Source organism: Patiria miniata, unplaced genomic scaffold (assembly GCF_015706575.1).
Source record: "Patiria miniata isolate m_02_andy unplaced genomic scaffold, ASM1570657v1 HiC_scaffold_17, whole genome shotgun sequence".
NCBI lineage: Eukaryota > Metazoa > Echinodermata > Asteroidea > Valvatida > Asterinidae > Patiria > Patiria miniata.
The window spans coordinates 11,304,260-11,318,481 of NW_024037055.1; the positions used below are offsets into that span (position 1 = coordinate 11,304,260).

General features: G+C 43.0%; 2 protein-coding genes across 5 annotated transcripts in view; one reads left to right on the forward strand and one right to left on the reverse strand.

Annotated features, from left to right (window-relative positions):
* LOC119723820 (transmembrane and coiled-coil domain-containing protein 3-like) overlaps positions 1-5,895 on the reverse strand; it is a 49,053-nt gene extending 43,158 nt beyond the window's left edge. The window contains exon 1 of the mRNA XM_038194697.1: positions 5,804-5,895. The gene's annotated coding sequence lies outside the window, so the exon portion shown is untranslated. The remainder of the gene's footprint in view (positions 1-5,803) is intronic.
* A 3,230-nt stretch (positions 5,896-9,125) lies between these two features.
* The window catches only part of LOC119723821 (regulator of nonsense transcripts 3A-like), an 83,204-nt gene continuing 78,107 nt past the window's right edge, over positions 9,126-14,222 (forward strand). For all 4 annotated transcript variants that reach the window (XM_038194698.1, XM_038194699.1, XM_038194700.1 and 1 more), the window contains exon 1: positions 9,126-9,282. The gene's annotated coding sequence lies outside the window, so the exon portion shown is untranslated. The remainder of the gene's footprint in view (positions 9,283-14,222) is intronic.

The window sequence follows — 14,222 nt, forward strand, 5'->3', positions numbered from 1 at the left end:
GCCAGGACATTTTGTAGAGGTCGATGCTTTGACCAGTTCCGCAAATGTTTTCCGGTTTCGCAAACGGCGCCCTCTGCGAGACTGGACTGAAAATATTCCTTGTTTACTGGCCAAATCTAGATCGTTTTTGCCCCCAAACCAGCCAAGAAAAGATGTGGATTTTATTTCCCTGTGCATGAGCCAAGGTCTGCACATTATAATGCGTCCAAGTTTACAAAATGTAACTCCATGAAGTTGTTATGGTTCGTTGGATCTTTTTTTACGTTATAATTATTTGACTTGCTTCAATCCAATTAAATGACTTTCTTGCTTTTTGTGCATTCTGTCTATCATCTTGCAATCACTAATATTTTTCTTTTTTGTTGTCTTATTCTGATTTAGACACACTCTGACTTTGGATAGAACCAGACACAAACCTTGTACCGAATTGCTCCAGTTGGTTGTTTTTTTCTCACATAAGCACAGACCAGCTATTTATGAATTTGAATTAATATTTTCTCCAGGATCATTTTTAATTCCTATGACACTTAAGGAAGTGACTGCATGGCTGGATGAATTGGAACTGAATCATTGTCTGCAGGGGAGCACTGTTTATTAATATTATTTGTTTATTTAATATTATTATTTATTTACTTTTGTTTATTCCCTCCTCCTTTTTTTTCATTTTACTTATTTTTTGTGGGGGGGGGGGGGGGGGGGGAGTGTTTCAATTTGTTCAGGGTAAAAACACAATATGCTTAATTTTGTGTGCACCAACATCCAGTAGGGGGAACCTGGGGGCCGGGAGGGGAGGGGGAACAGGCCTCAGCAGGCCAGATACATACAGGCCACATACATGTACATATTGTTTCACATTCAAATTAAATTTCACAAACAAATTAAAACAAATTGTTAAAAATGTCATAAATCCCATGGCTGTTTCATAGCAATGGCAATTTCTAATTATAATGTTCAGTTACTCCTCATACGTTGTTGCACATATTAACTCTGTAAAAGAAAATGTCAACACATTCATCACGTACATCCCGATAACCCTTTCAATATATTGACATGTGATACCTGCATGTGTAAATGTAATACAAAACTAAAGCACTCAAGAAGCTACCCCTTTTAAATCCAAAAATATACCTGTCATATAATAATAAATTTTGTGCTCCAAGAAAACAATCAAAATTTGTGTCTCTGTACTGACGAGAGACTGGTCTTCATTATGAAATATTAGTGGACCTATTTTTCTTTTTGTTTAAAAGGGTAAAGAGTAAGGTTAGAACCCACTGAAAAAGGATAATTTTAAATTTACTAAATTACTGGAAATGTCCTTTGGGTTAGAAACACACCTGCGTTTTATTTTCCATATTATTATGCACTATTCTTAATTGTTCCCCACAAACCTCACCTCCTAGCCTGGGCTGACTCATGCACCCTGGATGTGGAGAGTTGTAACTCTAAAATGAATCCAAACCCCTGAGGCACAACCGCTTCAACATCAAGTATGGGCTGAATTTTTTTAGAGCAAAGGAAAAACGTTTAGTGGGAATTTTGCTCACTACAGTCGGCTCCCGTTATAACGAGGTCCGATGGACTTTCACAATACTGTCGTTATAGCCGGAACCTCGCTAAAACCGGAGCGCAGTTTTCCCCATTCGTTGTGCACAAGGTACGGTACATGTGCGTGCATGTTTTAATCGTGTAACGCACGTCCGAAGACATGAAAAGATGGTCATTTGTTGGTATGTAAGTCTGTTAATAATGTATATTAAATATTTAACTGATGGTGATGAATAAAATACCTTTGAGGGAACATTGTTCAATATTTGAGGACCTGAATCCGGAGGAAAAGGCATCATCGCTGAGAAGAATCAGGCAAGTAGGTCACTCGCCCAAATCGTGCCGAGTGACATTTTGCTTTCATTTTGCATTTGCTGGAATCGGGCAAGAGAGGGCGCTAATATTACTTCCGGGTTTAAGTGTCTCCATGTGTAATTTCGCAGCAATTGGTGATTATTGTTTGTCGGGAGGGATTCTTTTAAGATAATAATAATAAATAAACAAAAGTAATAATTTTGGATTAAAATTTGTACAATGTATATGTGGTGGGGCGTTTGAAGATCTTGGAAACCTGTTTTCATTGGGATTTTTTTTTCGGCGGGGCCGGAGGGGTTCTTAATTTGTTTAAGATTTTTATTTTTTTATTCTTCGGATTCTTTTTTGGGGGTGGGAACCACGGTATGTTTTAAACTTTATTTTTTGAAGACAGACTGAATTATCTCTTTTTGGAATTATCTCTTTTCAGAGCCACTTGTTTTGTGATGCTGTGTTCTTTACTTCGGTTTTTTTTTATAGCCACAAGCCAACAATAGGGAGCAATTACGCACCCGATGTTCGGGCGATAGTACTAAAGGCTATTCCTTACAATGTTAACACTTAACTCCTGAGCGCCCCCTATTGTTAGTTTGTAATAATATAGAAACGTGGTACCGCAGTCGTAAGCAAACTTCAAACCTGGTCACGCTAAGGGAAACCGCAGCGGGGGGTTAGCGACTAGACCAGCGGTCCACTGCGCCGATTATCACAGTCCCATTTAATTTATTTATAAAGTTCGGCGAGATGAAATAACGTTGGGTTGAAGTCTTTACAAAGGTACATTGATGGGTGAAGCTTAAGTGTGTTGCTTGAATTGGAAGACGGGAGCATGATACCCGTTTCGGGACAAAAGGTCTGTCGTTGACAAGCTGCAATGCCCGTAGTTTTGAAAAGATGTCGTTGTAAATGGGTTGAGAACAATGCTTTTCCTCGCATTGGGTCAGCCGAAATCGTCGTAATAGCCGAAGTCTCGTTATGTCCGTGCACGTAATAACCAAATATTTCCCCATAGTAATGTACACAAATTGTTCGGGACTGGGAGAATGTGCTCGTTACATCCGGGTTATCGTTATGACCAAGCTCGTTATAACGGGAGTCGACTGTATTAAGAAAGATTTTTGTATTTTAAATTTTGAAGTCCGAATTTTTTTTATCCAAAACCTACAGTGCTGTCCGGAAGCTGGACAGAAACAAAATCATTTTGTTTCAATTTAGTTTTCAATTTTTTGCACTGAACACCCAGAAATGATCATCAAATTCGACATTTTAAACAAGGATTAATGGAAATTCTCAATTTCTTTGTAAGTTGTAAACAAAAAAAATTCATGCCAAAATAAATAAAGTGCGCCGCGCTAGGGGGCCGTCATCAACAATACTTGTCAATAGCAGCACCGGTTAATACAGTGCACACCATGGCCAGTGTATTGTATAGGCAGTATGAATGCGTTTGCGGAACCGGCCAAACGGCCAGCAGTTACTCTGGTGGGTATAGAAAACAAAATTCAAAGACTTCAAATCTTATATGGTGGAATAATGAATAATGAATAATGAATAATTTCCGAACAAGTTGCATCTATCGCCATGATTTAATTCCCCTGAACAATCATGTAGCAGGCCTAGTCCGAGTAACTTGGACCCAACTTATCGCCTTTTTAAAAATTTGGACATGGTCTGGCGATAGTAGGGTCCAAGCCCATTCCTCGACCTAGACAACACAGTCACTGACAGTCCCAAAAACCAACATTTTCCAACAAAAAACATCAGATTTCACCTTCAAAACGGCCTCCAAATTACTAGATATGTCACCTGAGGTACAAGTAGACATAGATGATTAAGATGGTTGTACTTAAGTTTACTTACGATCCGGAAAAAAAGTGAAATTTTCCGTTCAATTCTGGAGACCCCCTCTGCCTAGGTTGTCGTTGTTGTGCTCACGTTCAAAACTGCATGATAATGGCGTCTGACCTCGACCTCATGCAAATGTGGTGCGGTGCGCTTGCGCATAATGCACTGCATGCATACACGGCAGATTCCCCTGCGCCGCGCCGACGACTGTTTCCTGATGTAGAGCGCTGTGTAAGTTCGCGGTACGCCTGGGAGTCGCGCTGGCTAGCCAGGCGTACCGCGAACTTACACAGCGCTCTACATCAGGAAACAGTCGTCGGCGCGGCGCAGGGGAATCTGCCGTGTATGCTGCATTATGTGCATTATGCGCAAGCGCGCCGCACCACATTTGCATGAGGTCGAGGTCACACGCCATTATCATGCAGTTTTGAACGTGAGCACAACAACGACAACCTAGGCAGAGGGGGTCTCCAGAATTGAACGGAAAATTTCACTTTTTTCCGGATCGTAAGTAAACTTAAGTACAACCATCTTAATCATCTATGTCTACTTGTACCTCAGGTGACATATCTAGTAATTTGGAGGCCGTTTTGAAGGTGAAATCTGATGTTTTTTGTTGGAAAATGTTGGTTTTTGGGACTGTCAGTGACTGTGTTGTCTAGGTCGAGGAATGGGCTTGGACCCTACTATCGCCAGACCATGTCCAAATTTTTAAAATGGCGATAAGTTGGGTCCAAGTTACTCGGACTATAGCAGGCCGACAAACATGAAATCACGCTTCCGTGCGCGTTCCATTTCGGCAGTTCGTTAACGGCAAGTGACGGTCGTAGGGGATTTATTTTTAAATGTAAGTGAGTATCCTAAAACTAAAACCATTTTTGAAAAGTAGATTGAATAACCTTTCCATCGGTACCAAAGTTTAAGTCCTTGGCGTTTTCGTCTTCCTGAAAACGAGAGCTAGTTTTCTGAAATTTCGGAACCGGTGAGGAATGTCGGACACTTCGCCCCATTTCCACGTCGCCCCATGTCACTTCGCCCCTAACCACTTCGCCCCATCCCCACTTCGCCCCATCCCCACATCGCCCCATCCCCACTTCGCCCCATCCCCACTTCGCCCCATCCCCACTTCGCCCCATCCCCACTTCGCCCCATCCCCACTTCGCCCCAGCCGTTACATGTAAAAAAAAAAATCTCATCTATTTTTTTGGCTTAAAAAAAAACTATTTCAATAGATTCACTAATTGCTAACCAACGGAAAGAATTAGCCCATCACCAAATGAACAATTCATAACCAACCTCTCAAGCTAGGCTCTCCCCTACCGAGAAAAAAGCTTGAAGTAAAAGATCCAACTTTGTTCCCAACCCGGCTATACCAACCCGTCTCCCACTTATCTGAGAACGACAATACCTTTGACATCCTAATTTCACTCTTGGAGGAACCAATCTCATCAATGAAGTTGTAAGTCTCACATATCAGACAAATTTTGACGGAACATTTTCCTCAAGGCAGTGAGTTCCTTTGAACTCACTGACCCATACCTACGGGATTCTTTTGAATCCAGCGGCTGATGATTTTATTTAAGCCATCATTTCTCTCATCTGTGTCTCGAGCACCTCATCAGAGAGTTTGTATTTTTCCTGAGTTTCTAGAATTGGGAGCATTTATTATCTGGGGTCTTTGGCAGTTTATTTGGTCTGCACCCCTAGCCTTCCCTTTTTTATACTACATGGGGCGAAGTGGGGATGGGGCGAAGTGGGGATGGGGCGAAGCGGGGATGGGGCGAAGTGGGGATGGGGCGAAGCGGAGATGGGGCGATGTGGGGATGGGGCGAAGTGGGGATGGGGCGAAGTGGTTAGGGGCGAAGTGACATGGGGCGACGTGGAAATGGGGCGAAGCGTCCGACACCCGGTCAAATTGCGGAACTGGTCAATTGACTGTGTAGGCCTACCAAACTTTAGTTTGGTACTGGACAGTCATCTGCAAAAGTCAGTTTTGAACAGAACTCGTACAAAATAGAGGTGTCCTAAAAGTAAGGATTACCATATTTTACAAGTATTATCTTGATGAGGACTGAAACAAAAATGTGAAGTTTACCAGAATTTCGTTCACCACGATCACAGGACATGCAGGCAGGACATGCAGGATGACATGGATAAGTCTCCCGTATACACTCGGCCGTCTCATCGTTTACCGTCGACTGAGGGCGCTTTGGCCGGTCAAGAGCATAGCGCCCTCAGTCGATGGTAAACGATGAGACGGCCGAGTAGGATGACCGTTTTAGCCGATTGTCGGCTAACTTTGACAGAATTTTTGTTAACGAGTTTGACAGAAAATTTGACAGAATGGATTTTTTTTTACAGATTTCTGCAAAAATGGTTGTTTGACAGAGAAAAAAAACCAGCAAATTTGAACAAAAAGGTGCAGGCCTACACTAGTTTTAAAAAGCTTCAAACCCTAGCTTGCATAGTTTTTTTTTTATCCGTTGTGACAGGTAATTCTGTCCCCCCTGGTAAATGTGTCCCCCCGGACACATTTACCGGCTCGTAACCCGGTAAATGTGTCCGGGGGACACTTTTACCTAGGTAAATTTGTCCCCCTCCAGGTAAAAATGTCCCCCTGCCCAACGGTGAAAGTGTCCCCCTGGAAAATGTGTCCCCATGTAGTATGTACTGAGAGCAGCAGGCGTAATTTTTATTCCTAGGAGGGTTAGGGGCAATGTCATGAATAATTCATGTTTATCCACGAGAACGGACAATGACATCAACAGCATTGTTGTTAGTTACTCAACTAGTTTCAATACATTTAAGCATTTTTAAGAACGGTTGTCGTCAAGCTACCACACAGTAGCCTAGTGGATAGCGAGATGAGCTATAGATACAAAGATCCCTGGTTCGAATCCACGTCGTTGCTGCTCATTTTCATCAACTATTTTTCTTCTCCAAATTTATCACTGAGATAATTTTAAATTGAGGGGAAAATAGAACGAGAACCTAAGTCTTGCAATGATTCAAAGGAAAAACTGAATTATTCATGACATTGCCCCTAACCCTCCTAGGAAAAAAAATTACGCGAGCAGCAGCGTGTCGCACGCGCCAGTACATGCTGCAGGATTTGAGGCAGTGATTATAACATGTGTACATGCGTCTCCCTCTACAATGGAAATTCGTCCAATAGGAAATTTCGTTAGCGCTATGATGGGAACACAGACCAATCCAAGGAGACGTTGTATCATACTATCAATGAGACGAGGGCCATCGCCATGCATCGCCACTGTGTTGACCTATCGCGGTAGAATCGCAATAGACTTCACCGTACTCCGAATCGAAACATTGTGTTCACGTATCACCTAATAGACTAAATTAATTATTTTGTATATTCATGAAGGGCAGACTAAAAGTCCAAAATGTATACCTTGTAGAGTGAATTCATCAAAACAATAACCTTCCGGGTTTCAAAAGAGGGGGGAAAAAACCTGGGGGACAGAATTACCTGGAGGGGGCAGAATTACCTGGAGGGGGACAGAATCAACGGGCCAGGGAGGACACTTTTACCTAGGTAATTGTGTCCCCCCGGACACTTTTACCGGAGGACAGGATTACCTTCCACACCGGTGTGGACGGTAATTCTGTCCCCCGTTAAAAGTGTCCGGGGGGACAGAATTATTACCTAGGTAAAAGTGTCCTCCCCGGCCCGTTAATTCTGTCCCCCTTCAGGTAATTCTGTCCCCTCCAAGGGCGGATCCAGGGGGGGGGGCCAAAGGGGGCCATGGCCCCCCCCCCAAAAAAAAAAAAAACGAAACCAATTTTTTTTTTTTTATGTGACATCGCAATAAAGGCAGGCAATGAGTACACCACCATCTTTTCCTCAAAAAAACATTGGTTAAAGTGGTCAGAAATTGCCTCAGATCGCACCACAGAGCATCTAGAATCCAAAAATTTTTCGGGGCCCTTAAGGGGGCCCCGAACCCCACGCCGTAATTTTTTTGACCCACATTTTTGGGGGACCAAATTTTTTTTGGCCCCCCCTAAAATTGTGTTCTGGATCCGCCCTTGGTCCCCTCCAGGTTTTTTTGTCCCCCTAGTTTTGCATGCAACGCAGAAGGCCAGTTCTCTATATTGTTTTGATGAATTCAGTCTACAAACAGGGTATACATTTTTTACTTTTTAGTCTGACCTTCATGAAGATGAAAACAATTAACTTTTTGGTCTCTTTCTTAGATGTGAAATGTGAACACAATGTTTCGATCGATTCGGACTGAGTACGGTGAAAATACAGCGGCCACCGTAGAATTTCCTATTGGATGAATTTCCTTAGTGTAGCGGGATAGCATTATGTACACATGCGATAAACACTGCCACAAATCTTGCAGCATGTACTTAAGGCGATGCTCGCTCACGAACACGACTCGTATCATCGCATGGGTGATATTGTTGATGTACCCTAACGTGGCGCGGCCCCTAACGTGGCGCACTTTGATTTTTCGCCTGTAGCGCCTAGCTAGAGCAAAAGTTTTAACTGAAATTTCACAGAAAGTGAAATTTCATCAAGTTATAAACACTCCCGTTCATAAATCGCGAGTTTATTTACCCGCTACAAAGTTAAAAAAAATAAATATTTTGGCGTGATTTTTCCGATTTTATTTTCAAGTGCAAAGTGAACCCTTTGAAAATGCCCCGAAAAATAAGAAAATAATTTTGTGACAAACATCTGGCTGGGTATGTAGGTAGAGATAATAATGATTTATCAGAATTTATCGAGTTTACAGAAATTCTTAAATGTTAATTTGGAATTTTCCGAGATTTATTTAAGTGCGCCACGTTAGAGAACACTCCGCCAAATTGTGCCCAATTTCCGGACGCCACCGTTTTTTAATTTCGGCTTAAATTTTATGAAACCGAAATTGTTCACAGAGGTTAAACAGCAAGCATTAATAAGGTAAAAGTACCAGTATTCCACTGCATGAATTTGAGGTTTGTCCACAAAGAGGTTTGGCAACACTACACGAGGAAATTTGGGTAAGCTTCGAAGTGCGCCACGTTAGGGAACACGACTGTACCATTGAGCTCCATGGTGATACTTGCACGGGGACACATTTACCAGGGGGAAACTTTCAACGTTGGGCAGGGGGACATATTTACCAGGGAGGGGGACAGATTTACCTAGGTAAATGTGTCCCCCCGGACAGATTTACCGGGTCGCGATCTGTCCGGGGACACATTTACCAGGGGGGACAGAATTACCTGCCACACCGGCCGTAGCGCGGTAATGCATGCAGTCATAATGTCTAGTCTATGCGCTATGCATGCAGTACAGTGCATTAAAAATACAGCGCGAACAGCGACCTCACGCGGCCACTATACGCCTTGGTTAATCGTCCATGTGAGGTTTTGGGGGTGGTGCTCATAATATGTTAATTTAGCAGATTTTTTATAAATCTGACAAAGTGACAGATTTTTGATGTGCATTTAGCAGAATTTGGCTCTTACCTTACGGTCACCCTGCGGCCGAGAGCCAGACTCTTGCACGAACTTATTGAAGTACTGTGAAGTGTGATCGTGGTGAACGAAATTCTGGTAAATTTCACATTTTTGTTTGACATTTGAGAAATTTCAACCCACCCTAGAGGTATCAATCCTCATCAAGATAATACTTGTGAAATACAGTCGTTTTCCTAGTTCCGGATCGCTTCAATTTCAAGTAACGCAGTGGCTAGCCCCATAAATGTGGCCTATTTACTGGACTGCCTCCGTAAACATAGGCCACACATCCACATGTACAAAAATCGTGTCGACTTTGCCAAATTTTGATTTTCACATTTAGGCTTAGTTTGTAGGATTGTTTTGCTTTAGAAGCATACTCACCCTCTTTATAGGCTAGTCAGAAAGTGCTGCCTTTTTCAGATGTCTAATTTTTGTGAAATTTCATGTTGAAATTTTGATACGCAAACGTTAGCTGGAGTTACCCAGCCCTGAGTTTTATCATTGGGTTGTCTATAAGGGCTGGAGCGAATTTTTCTCGTAACTTGTAGTATTTGCAAAAATTTTTGGAAAATGTTCAATTCTGTCCCCGTTACACACTAATTGCAACTGCAACTCACCCCAAACTTGCCTGGAATAACCATTACACAGGTCCTTGAAGTAAAAAACGATCCACGATGAAGATTCAGCCTACAATTGCAGTGAAAACAGGAGGAATAACCGCTAACTTGACAACCTTGCTGGATTGGCCAGGACCGCCATTGGTTTGTGCACAAAAAAAATTGTGTACAATGAATGGCGGTCGATTAACAGGCACAGAGAGAGCGATCGCTGTCAACTACTCGTTTTTGCCGGCTGCGCTGGCTGTTGGCGCATGACGTCACGCGGAAGCGTATGACCCGATGACTGTTTCATGCACTATTGGTTGCGGTTCCAGTACCAAAGCTGTGATGCGAGTGGTAAACCTCATATTAGTGCATGAAACAGTCATCGGGTGTTACGCTTCCGCGTGACGTCACGCGCCATCAGCCAGCGCAGCCGGCAAAAATGAGTAGTTGACAGCGATCGCTCTCTCTGTGCCTGTTAATCGACCGCCATTCATTGTACACAATTTTTTTGTGCACAAACCAATGGCGGTCCTGGCCAATCCAGCAAGGTTGTCAAGTTAGCGGTTATTCCTCCTGTTTTCACTGCAATTGTAGGCTGAATCTTCATTGTGGATCGTTTTTTACTTCAAGGACCTGTGTAATGGTTATTCCAGGCAAGTTTGGGGTGAGTTGCAGTTGCAATTAGTGTGTAACGGGGACAAAATTGAACATTTTCCAAAATTTTTTGCAAATACTACAAGTTACGAGAAAAATTCGCTCCAGCCCTTATAGACAACCCAATGATAAAACTCAGGGCTGGGTAACTCCAGCTACGCAAACGTGTAAAAATGAATCTGGAAATTTCACGAAAAATATACATCTGAAAAAGGCAGCACTTTCTGACTAGCCTATATAGAGGGTGAGAATGCTTCTAAAGCAAAAAAAACCTACAAAGTAAGCCTAAATGTGAAAATCAAAATTTGGCAAAGTCGACACGATTTTTGTACATGTGGATGTGTGGCCTATGTTTACGGAGGCAGTCCAGTAAATAGGCCACATTTATGGGGCTACGCAGTGGCTAGCTCTACTGAGTGGAGCGCTGAATTACGGGTACCCCTCATACTAGCTAGTATGGAGGGGTACCCGTAATTCAGCGCTCCACTCAGTAGAGCTACACAGTGGCTATTGTTAGTTACGGCAGCCGTAACGCATTTCCCATTTTCTATCATTACTGCAACTGTAGTGCAACAAAAGTACTGCAACTTTTATAAAAACATGAGAAGAAAATATAAATTAGAAGGAAAAAAGTGAATTTGAACATTATGAAATTCGGACTTTATTTCCCTTTTAAAAAATCCTCAGGTTAGAAAAGGAAAAAAATTCGAGTGCAAAACTGAGATGCGAACCCGCAACCTCGCGGTGCAAAATCCTACCCACTATCGACTGAGCTGTCGCACTGCTCACCAAAACATGGGAAAACAAATAATTATAATATATACCTGCGTACGTATCAAAAAAGTATCGTTGAGGGCGCTAAACAACGAATGCCGCAACGATAGCCACTTCGTTCAAGTAAAACCCTAGCTTGACATAGCTTGACTGGGCCGGGGTTTAGACAAGTCGACCGTTGAGACAATTAACTCGACTCGGGACAAGTCGACCGTTGAGACAACTCGACCGTTGAGACAACTCGATCGTATGTGCGATAAATGGAAAGACAAGTCGACTGTTGAGACAAGTCGACCGTTGAGACAAGTCGACTCGCATGTTTTTGGGATAGTACCGGGGATTTTGACGGCGGCTGATCGCCGTTTGGCTGGTTGCCGTTTGGGAGTTACGATACATGATATTTTTTTTATTGTTCAGGCTGGATATACGGCTGGGGTTGCCGCTGGGCGAGATGATAGGTTTAGCTGCTTTAGTTTAGGAAAATGATGGTGCTATCCCATTCAAACTAAGCACATGACATATGTAATTAAAAACTGGGGTTTTCTTCAAATACCTTGACCTTGTAAACTAAGAGGTACATTGGGCATTAGATAGGCCTATCTGCCTTTAGTTGCAAAAACTGGCATATAACAGAGCCGATATAGGGCAGTGTGATTGTCCGTGCACATCGTTCGTTTTTGCCGGGCCTGGGTGCACTTATCCCCGGTCAATGTGGCCGTACCGTGCACGGTGGCATCGTTTTTGCCGGGCCTGTGCGCCCACTTGCCGCTCAACTTGTCCGTACCATGCACGGTGACATCGCTTTTGCCGGCCCTGTGCGCGCACTTATCCCTAAGAAAATTCCTAATTTCGTTGCAACGAAACTACCAATATTCCCATTTGTGTCCTTAAATAACAAATTACTGCCAATGTTTTTTTCATACACTGTCGACCCTGAGTAAAATATTTGAAAATATGGGCCGTGATGAGAAATTCTTAGAAAAACACTAGAAATTCCTAGGCCTATGTCTGTTTGCAACAGAACATAGAGCTTTTCAGCATTATATATTTTTTTAATCAATAACACATCCCGGACTTTGCATGTACAATGTTTCAACCCTAACCGCCCTGAATCCTCCAAAATCCTTTTTGCAAATTGGAGGAATTTGCAGGATTGAGGTTACATGGCAAAAGTGGGTTGCTGATTTCGGAGTACGCACTGTGTCAAGGTCTTGGGCCGGACCTTGTGTTGTTTATGCTCAGCCGTGCATAAATTTAGCCCTTGATTATACTTGACATCCTCCGCACTGCTCCAGGATGTCACTGCCTCTGCCTCGGCCTATTGACAGTCGTAGCCGGAGGATTTTGCAGGATTCAGGCAGTGGTCACCCCTCCATGGACCATATTCAAGAAATAGGGGAGGAATTTGCAGGATTGAGGCTATATGCTATTTTTCCATGAGGCCAATTGGAGGATTTTGCAGGATTGAGGCTACATCCTAGCAAAAAGGCCTAGGGAGTTAGGGTTAATCGAATCAGACTTGGCTTAAGGTTCCTGTATTGAAAGTGTACGTGTACGCCGGGCAGCTTCGGAGCAAGTTTGTGCCCACGGTATGAAAAGAAGGCCTCCCAAGCAATAGCAATCATTGTATGCTTCTCTACTCCCTCCCAGACCGCGCTCGCCGTATCAGACCGTAGTAGAACGCAACGCGCCGCATCGCACCTGGCCTGTAAACCATCACACATCTGGACGCGCCGTGATTGAACGCGACAAAACGGCTACCGTACATCCTAGCTTGCCGTGAGAAACTAAGTAAAACGGGACAAAACGCACAGCAACCGTGACAAAACGCCTGCTAAACGTGGCAGAACGTGACAAAACTTGAAAGGACCGTGAGATGCCGGGGAATGCACATGCTTCCCGTCCCACTACGGACCGTCTCCAAGTTTTGTTACGGCCTATCACGTACTTTCGCATTCACCCCGTTTTACTACGGCCTACTAGGTTTCTCATCCGCACCGTGACTGCCGTGGCAAATTTTTTTGACAGTTTAAAAATCTGGCCTGGCATCCACGGCAATCACAGACTGTCACGTTTGCCCATCCCGTCCCCCGGTGTTGTCTCACGTCCATACCGTTTTGTCCACGGTGGCCAGAAACGGGATTGCCGTGGCCGCTGGGAACATAGTATAAACCTAGCTTAACTCACAAAACAAGAGTTACAAAAATCATATAACTTAGATTAAACTTCCAGCTCTATAAATTGTAATAACGTTGCCAATGATAAATTATAATCACAAAGCACTGGTCACGCAAAATCCAACCAATCAGAGCGTGAATTCATCAGAGTATCCCAGCGTCCTGTTTGCAGGGCGGGGGGTACGAGCGAAAAAAAAAGCATTTTTACACGGTAGCAACCAATTTATTAAAAAAAAAAATAAAACCACAAAAGCTTAACTTCATGGCTTTTTATGCCCCGCTGGCCAACTGTTCTCATTATTAAAAACCAAAGAAATGATGTCATAATGATAACTCGCTTATTCAAATATAAACCATATTTAGGTGTTGGGCCTTGAGCCCAACACCTATTTGTTTTGTAAGAATTTACTGTTTTTGTTCTTCTCAGCATATTCTCAGCAAATCCTTCTTTTTTGGCAGAAGATACGAACTCGCTTTCAACGATGTGAGTGTCTGCCTAGGCTGTACTTCAGAAGCATATTACAGTTGACGTCATAAAATGTTAGAGGGCCCTCTAGTGGCAGGTTAAAAAACGTCAAAAACACATTTTCACCTGATGTCTGTGGCGAAGATTGCGGTAATCGCCTAAAAATCAATGTACATGATGACCATAATGCAGACAACACCTGTGCGCGAAAAAAAATTGGATTACGGTCAGACCGGAAGTTACAATAAAAAGACCTTTAAATCTTAAGAAATTGCTAGAAAATATACCGTGATAGATATAATCAAGATTTGGTTGTATACAGCACAGTAAATATAGCTCTGGAGGTTTCTGGTAATG